Source organism: Aplysia californica, unplaced genomic scaffold (assembly GCF_000002075.1).
Source record: "Aplysia californica isolate F4 #8 unplaced genomic scaffold, AplCal3.0 scaffold00263, whole genome shotgun sequence".
NCBI lineage: Eukaryota > Metazoa > Mollusca > Gastropoda > Aplysiida > Aplysiidae > Aplysia > Aplysia californica.
The window spans coordinates 202,185-211,232 of NW_004797533.1; the positions used below are offsets into that span (position 1 = coordinate 202,185).

Here is a 9,048-nt window from a genome sequence, read left to right on the forward strand (position 1 = left end):
CCCCAACACATACACACACAAACAATCCTCATACTCAAACAGAAGGATCTACACCACTACAAGACAGCTGGATCGAGCCAACTCTCTGGCTCATGTGAATTGAGGTTTGTTTGTTGTTCGAGTACAGAGAAGCATATCTACAATACAACAATCATTAAGAGTAGGAAAAAATGTAAAACAGACAGAAGAATTGATGGAAAGAACAAACGTTGACCTACCAGCAGCACCCTCTATCCACACTCATTTGACAGATTTGTATAAAGTCGTACCCTGACACACACACATATATATATTATATAATATATATATATATATATATACATACATATGTCATATAAATAGTCATGCCTTGTCAATGATGCTTTCAGTTTTTTGCTTTTAGTAAGAGTTTTATGGCACTTACAACACAATAAGGCCATATAAGTGCCAGAGATAAGAGGTGTTACAAGAGAGTAGCAAACACAAAAAAGAAGGAGGGGATATAGAGACGATACTATCAGCTTTGCTGAGCATACCATTACTATGTTCCCCTACCATACTTAAAACTTATTCAGTGGCCCAAGGTGAAATAGGCTGAAGAAATGCATGCAGTAAAGTTACCTCTTTGTGCTGGAGTAACCAAAGAAGAAATTTCTGATTCACCAAAACATTATAAAAAGCAAAAGGGCATTACTACTTAAAGGAGAGCATTAAAAGCAATCATGACTATGTGATGTAACAGCTGACTGAACCGAGTTTGCATTACACTGCCAATGATAACAAGACTGAAATATAAGAGAATCCTCTAGTTCAGTCTGCTTGACTCAATGGCATTCAGCCATGCGGTTGTAATGTGGGTAAATCCCTTCATTTCAAGCACAGATGAATACAAAAAAAATATTTCCAGTAGAATTAAGTTCTGCTGTGCTATTTCTGTATCATCAAAGCCAGTTTTAAAGTGAGACACTTAGCAGTTCACTATCACCCCTGCAATTTCCAGTAAGTTATTGTGAAGCTTCATGGCCTGATCTTATTTCTATTGGTTAGGACAATGTTGCTTTTATCCGCCCGCCAGTGTCAACCCAGGCTAGTAATTAATAATTGTACACGTTTAATGTCCCCATCAACACAGTTTAGGTAGATTAGGAGGCAGGCAGCTTTGACCCTGTCTGTCAGGGCCAACCCAGGCTGAAAGCGATCAAATGTCCCGGAAGACGTTGCACAACGAAATCAAAATCAAAGCACTTTACAATGACAATACGAAAAAAATCGTCCCCCCAAATTAAAATGAGCATAAGAAATCTACTCTTGACTGAATTGACATGAGTTGAAGAGGGAAGATCAATCCATATTATAATCTTCCAACTTGGAACACAACATGTGCCCCTCAATCAACATCTCAACTGAATTGGAGTAAAGCAGCCTGCTGCCTGCCCACTATGTGACTACCCCTCAGAGACAGTGGAACATCATCTGTTATTCTGTAGAAAACTAACAGATTTGAGGGGATGTTTTCTTCCCAAGCTACCCCACACATCTAACTGCCTCTACTCCTCAAGGCAACAATTAGAACAGACAAGCAGCTATTACAGAATGTCATCATGCAGAACAGTTAACGCTCAGATGTTACTGGATCACTAACAACAACAATGACTGAATTGACGGCAAATGTTTCACACATCGACACAATTTGCGAGGCAGCGTCAAGAAATCAGGTGCTCGTCAAAGTAATGAAAGTCAAGAAACTGACATTTTCTTGCAGGTTTGGGAATTTTAATGGAATTTTTGTTTTTTGGCGGATCACCTTTCATTCCCATTAAAGAACACATTTTTGTGTATTTTGCTCATAACCATTGATTAAAAGGCATACAAGATGCAAATTTTCCTTTTCCACTGACTCTCAAGCCAAGGAAATAACTCAACTTTGGCGGCTATTTCCCTGCTAATTTTACCTCTGAAACCAGGCTATCCCCACCTCTTTCAATCGCAATATCGAGACTTATATCCAAAATAAATGGATATTTGTTTCATCAAAAGTAAGGCAAATGACAGGCTTTAAGATGATACAATAACTCCACCTGCCCAAAAATTGACGAATGCCTAATTCGGAAATTCCACAGCGTGGTGACACATTTAGACTATAGAGGCGACAGGCCACTTCAACCCTGCATGTTAGATTTTGATGAGCATCGTGAGAAATAGACTGATGCACTATATAAAAAAAAACTTCCCCACGCTCAAAACTGTACTTTTGTCTTGTGCTTGTCAAGTTAACTATTATATTCCTCTTTTCTTCAGAAATCAAATTTCAGCATGATTACTATGATGTCATGCTTCATTCATAAAGCTGCTTAACTATAAACTGAAAAGGCTCCATAGGAGTCAAAAAGGTCACACAAGCAACGAAATTGGAAGACAGAAATTAATGTGGAAATTTGTTTCAAGTAAAATTTAAATAAAAAAATAACAACCCTAGTAGAAAAACAAAAATTAATGCAAAAATTGGTTGTTATAGTGCAGCCTCTATATTCTATAAGAAAACTTAATCTGAAATTCTTTACAACAGAACTGAAATTTTCATCCAAATAAAAAGACTAGAGTGAAGCCACTAACAAATTACTTCATATTAAATGATTTTTTTTCCACTCTACATCAACATACCACATCGTATAAAAGTAATGAAAAAACTAACCATGCTTAGAAAAGCTCCTCATCAATCCATGAAAGAAACTATCCATCCTATTCCAAGACTTTTGAAAGCATTTTCCACTGATTATTCAAAAAGTAATTAAAGAGCTACTATTTTTGAACCATTTCACATCCAATTTCTATTTCCCTTGACAAATAGCATGTCATTCTACAGCCAATAATATGTCATCAGGGGGATTTAAGCTCTGTCCAATTGCTGTCAGCTCAAAATCAATTATGCCCTTCGCAAAACCCCAGACAAAATTAGATCCTGAAAGAGGGAAGAAAAAAGAAAAGAAAGTAAAGTTGCATGGTACGCAAAAGATTTTCTGTCACTGAGTCACTGACAACACAAAAAAAAGTTCACATAATTTATTTCTATGCTTATTTCAACGCTGACTTCTGAAAATCTGTTCACAGTTGTTGTCTGAAGCCTGAAGAAACAGCAAACATGTTTTGGAGACAACACAGAGTTCGAAATGATGACAAAAATAGTGTGTCTCACGTGGCAGAAAAACACAAGGTAAAGAGCCAACATGTTCGCTCTATCTAAAGCTTTTCTCATTTTCAATTCACTATATCCAACGTCATAGGTACAGCAATGATGGGTGCAAGAACAGCATTTGGTCATGAATAGAGCTAGCTAGCTACTTGTGAGTAAAGTAAAATCAATGATTAGCAGTATGAAATATAAAATGATTCCACCTTCTGTTTTCTGCCAGGAAATGAAGGCAAGTCTTAACAGATGATGGGAACAAGACATTAACCCTATCCCTACGACCTGGGGTCATTTTGTACCCCCAGGGTTGTATTCTTCACATTTTAGAATACTTCTGGTGTGAAGATCTCTTTGAAACTTTCAGTATTTTTCAAAAAATCATTTTGACAGACTACTATGCAAAGCGTATGGATTGGATTAATGAGTAAATTTATTTTTTGGAAAGTGGTGGCACAGAGTTCCCCACGTCATATAGGTACGATAGAAAAACACGACGAACAGATAGGGTTAAAGGAACCTGGCTTAAAACCAGAGCGACTCAGACAAACAGAATGGGAAAAAGAGACAGTGTTTATTTTATAGCAGAAAGGTCAGAGAACGAAGCAACATCCCAGACTTACTGGAAAAGCTAAAAGAAGAAAGAAGAAAAAGATAAAAATATGAAGTAAAAGAAATTCACAAATGGAGATATCAGTTGAAAATACACACAGAGTTCAGATTTCTCCCTCTCTATTTTCAACTGGTGCCATTTTCTTCAAGTTGAACATGTATTTTACATTTTATACTGTCATAGATTGTACAAATTTAATCTATAAATTTGACGCATGTATGTCCTTAGGGCTGAAATCAGAGAACTATCTCATTTTGTCAGCATGCTTCAATTTGATATATTCAGCGTGGCGAAATCAAAAAAATGAAATCGGAGAAACAGGCATTTTCCTGTTAGTTAGAAAATTTTATTGAATTTTTATTTTTGGGCTTATCCTCTTTTATGTCCGTGTGAATTTTACTGAAAAACATTGAATAAAGGCACAGAATGTCATTTTTCAGTTTTCAAAGACTCTTTAACTATAGGAGTTACCAAATTTTGGCGGCCCTTTTCTCGCTAATTTCACCACTGACACCAGGTGACCTCACTTCTTTCAATCGCATAAATTATTATATCTTGAGTTCTATTCAAGACAAATGAATATTTATTTCATTAGAAGCAAAGCAAATAAATCAGTCTTCAGATGATACCACTCCACATGCCCGAAAACAGACGAGCGCCTGATTCCACTGCGTTGTTATACAATATAATTTCTTAGGACGTCATGTTATGGTCTGAGAACAAGAAGCATCTCAACACAACGAAGTACATTACCTCTTCTTCTTAAAGTAAATTAAAAGCATCTTACACACATAATATCATGGTGACCCAAATGTAGCCCCAGGTGTGTGTGTGTGTGTGTGTGTGAGTATGTGTGTGTGTGTGTGTGTGTGTGTGTGTGTGTGTGTGTGTGTGTATGTGCGTGTGCGTGTGCATGTATGTGTGTGGTTAGATGGAATTAAAAACAGAACTGAAGGGGCTCAAATTGGCTTTCAAACAACCCATAATATTAATAGAATGCACTCTGTCCAAGCTTGCAAGAATCAAAAGTCGAAAAAAGATTACTTTTGAAAGGGCTCAAGATGCATATATATATCCTTTACTGATTAAAAGTTCTCTGTTTGACGTATGGGAGCGGAGTTTTAGTTAGAGTTTTACGGCACAAGCAACCCAATAAGGTCATATATGAGTGTTGAAGATAAAGAGGTGTTACAATAAAGAACTTGTACAAACACAAAAAATAATGAAGGGAGATAAAGACGATAGATAAATGTTCACTAGGAAAGATGGAGCAAACCACACAAGAGCACCCATCAACCATCCATAAAGTGAACGGAGAGCCCCGAAGACTCTCTTAAACAGCCAAAGTACCTAAACAATTGTCGGACATCGTTTCAGTATGAACGGAGTAAACAATATTCCCCGAGAAAAATCTAAATATATTATAATACCCTAGTATTACAAATATATCTTTAAAAAACAGTGTGTAGGCCCTACTCTCTTAGATTTAACCCGACGACCCAAACCAAACACACAACTTAAATATACGGTGGTGTGTATCCCTCGCTCACTTCACCCTGTGGAACTCAGGTACTCAGAAGAGGGGCAGCGCTCAAACTTAGAGGGTAAATAAAAAAATGTTGAGCACAAAATTTACTTTCACTCGCGTCTTCTGACTTTCATTTTAACATAGGTACGGATTACAACAGATTTTATTCTGCTGCCAGTCAAATGGAGAGTGACAATACACTTTTTTTATGCATGATACCCTGATTCACAACATCTACTTCTAGGCAGGCCTCTATGAGTCTCAAAAAGTGCTTGCCAACCTGGAAATAGCTCTCCCACTAATTTAATGGGCAATTCGGTAATTTTGGTGAGCGGGGAGGATCATCCGAGTTGTGACAAGTATCATTTAATATTACATTATTTGGAATACATGTTAGGTGGGTGGTACGCAAACCTTAGCCTCTTAACCCTATCCGTATGTCATGTTTTACTATCGTATCCTTACGACGTGGGGAACTCTGTGCCACCACTTTCCAAGAGGAAATTTACTCGTTAATCTGATATTTGTACGCTTGGCACAGCAGTCTGTCAAAATGAATTTTTGAGAAATACTGAAAGTTTCCAAGAGATCTTAATATACTAGAAGTATTCTAAAATGTGAAGAATACAACCCCGGGGTTACAAAATGACCCCAGGGCGTACGGATAGGGTTAAAGTAGGCGACAAAAGTGAGCACTGAACATATAAGGTAGACAAACACAGCTCTAGAAAGTCCAACTGGTCAACAGCATGCATGAAAACTGGCACGGTAGACAATCTGTCCCCGAGGTTTTATGCACCCCGCATAATTTAGCAAAATTTGATCATTTTTTGCATAATTTCTGATTATTTTCCTTTATCATTCTTTGTTAAAATTAACTGAATAGCATAATTTCACATTTTGTGCTCAGTTTGCATTATTTTAGATTTTGTGTGTGCATAAAACTGCTGAATAATACACTACAATAGCTTAATTTATTTTCAAAGTGAGAATTTGTTCCGTTCTTTTAATAAGGGAGGGCACTAAAGCCTTTTATTTTAAAAATGAATCAAGTCTCACACTTCACAATGATGTTTCCTAACCTAAGGCCTCTTTCAATGACGAAGAGCTAGATTATATTTTTGGTCAAAAGTCCAGCTAAAATAATATGAAAAGATTTGAGCCTGTGCTTTAAACTAACGGACAAAGATTTAAAAATTCCTCTGACAGTGAGCTAAAATGATGAATCAACATCTGTATTTAGCAACTTGGAAATCTGATGAAAGAGCCCTGTCATGAGTACTTTATTTGTCAACCACGTCATCCATCATACTGACTCAATGATTCCAGGACAGAATCTATGGCTACACAGCCGTTGTGAACATTGCTCTTGAAAAGCAGTTTGGTTTACTGGTGGAAAAAACACATTTCTACCCCCCCCCCCCCCCCCCCCCGAACTTTTCACAGACAACCATTTAAAAGGAAGGCAACATGAACCCAGCATGATTGCAAAGACAATCTTATTATACAATCATTCGCTGTAAAACAGGATTGGAAAAGAAACAATTCTGCATGTCTGCTGAAAGATTTAAAAAAACATATTCTTTTTGGTTTCAAAACTACAGGTCTGGGTATAATCTGAAGACCTAGAATCTAGAGATCTAATCTAAGAGAATGATAGATAAGACAGCACACCTGCACCCAGAACACACACACAACCAAACATGATGCATACACGCAGATCCCCCTTCTTTGATAAACCAATGATATAACTGAAAATACAACAAAACAACTCTATATATCTCCACTTTACCTTCAGATTATACAGTCTAAAAAACATATTCAACAGCAAGAATCAAATTCAACAACTGGGTCGGCACAATCAAAGCTAGGCTCTAGCAGAATCAGAAAGGAACCTGTTCTTCTTCTGAGCTGACAGGGACAGAAACCGCGACATAGAGAAATAACAAGACTTGAACTAATGCAATACTGAACAAGAGATCAAAAGAACGATTCCCCAAAGAAACATTTGTGTTTAACACAAGAAACAGTTTCTACTTCACAAATTATCACACACATTTTGTTGCACCTTTCAGCAGTATACGATTTAGTAGCAGGTGATCCAAACAGCCTTGCATTCTTTTTACTCATCCACATAATAATTATCCACCAACGGGGACAAACCCCCCGGAAAACCGATTCGCAGGCACCATCCGTTTTACGAAGCCAGAGCAATGATGCTAACATTGTGCATCAAATTTCCAGGTCTTCTCTACACATAGCACGCACGGCAGCTACCCTGGTTTCTCCATCCTTTGCTGGCAGTGGGGAGGAGATCACACAGGAGGGGAATCTTCACGCTGAATGGTCAAGCCTTTGCCGTTAGGCTAAGGCCAGTAGTAAGGCCCATAATTAGAGCAGCGAATGCAGGCCGACCCGGAGTACACAATGCACACACTGCCTCGCTCTCCCCGACTCACGGGGCAGAAATATTTATCTATCCAGCATCTTTTCACGCAGGTAAATGCTCCAACTCTTTTCACGCGAGTAAAAACAAACGACTGGATCTAATTTGGATTAGATGCATAGGCCAACCTCCATATTGAATAGATTAGCACAAAAATCGATACTTCAACAGCTCATTGGTTAGACGCGCGAGTGGAGGCACGTGCAGCGACAGCATGAGCAAGTATAAGGGAAGCAGCTGCAGGAACTCGCGTGCCTGGGAATCACGTTCTGATTACGTCCCTTACTGTGTTATAAGACGTGAGGCTGTTGCTCTCGAAAAAATAATTGTGAGGCGAGCTGACAAAATTAGTTACTTCTCGAAAATAGAGATGCTGACCAAAAATCGACTTCAGTGTCAAATTTGTTGATTTCCTCTTGATTTTACGCCATATTTTTAAAAACTATAACCTGCCTTTTGTTATTAAATTCAAACTCCTAATTTGTAAAAACTTCACCTGTAAGCGTGATGTATCTATTTAATTTTTCTTAATAAGGCTTGAATCTGAGAAGTAATTCATTTTGTCAGCACGCTTCACAATTGGTCGCTTTTTAGCACAAGGGGGCTATCCCGAAAAATGCTGTTTTGAGAGAATCGAAGGTATAGTTTTTGCACCTAGTTCAGTTTCTTTAAAAGACAGAGAGGTTTCTCTATAACCAAACAAATATACACACCAATGAAACCAAACTTCTTCTATAGGTAGGGCAATGCTCACTTTTGGTGGGGGTCAAGATTTCTGGAAACCCCTGAAATCTGGGTTAGCCTGCGTATCCTTAAAAGCGACCAATTAATCTTCGAAGTCAGCGGTCATCAACAGCAGCTGACGCAGTGTTAGGGGTTTGCAGCAGCAGCTGAGTTTGTTACAAAAGAGAAGCAGAAAGCTCGTACCGGTATAACGGTTTAAATGAAACGTTCTCCATTTCTCCCCCCTCCCTCCCTTCACCCTATCTTCCTTTTCCTCCACTGACTCCTCCTTCGACTGCACCCCCAACCCCCTTCCAAACACACCTTTGCAATCATTGCCTTCCTCTTCCTCCTTTTCTTTCTCCCCCCCCTCCTCCTCCTCCTCCTACTACTACTACTACTATCAACATTATTTTTCACTTTGTACCTGTCTCGAAAGTGTGAATGTGACAATATACACACAAGCGCACACACAAACACATACACACATATACACCCCACCCCCCTCCACACACATACACACACACACATACACACACCTACATAACTTCCCCCCCCATAACACACGCATACAC

At 38.4% G+C, this 9,048-nt stretch overlaps 1 protein-coding gene across 1 annotated transcript in view; it reads right to left on the reverse strand.

Annotated features, from left to right (window-relative positions):
* Nucleotides 1–7,889, reverse strand: part of LOC101847431 (regulator of G-protein signaling 7) — a gene marked incomplete in the record, with an annotated part of 152,658 nt that extends 144,769 nt beyond the window's left edge. The window contains 1 exon segment of the mRNA XM_035970399.1: nucleotides 7,373–7,889.
* Nucleotides 7,890–9,048: the final 1,159 nt, after the last annotated feature.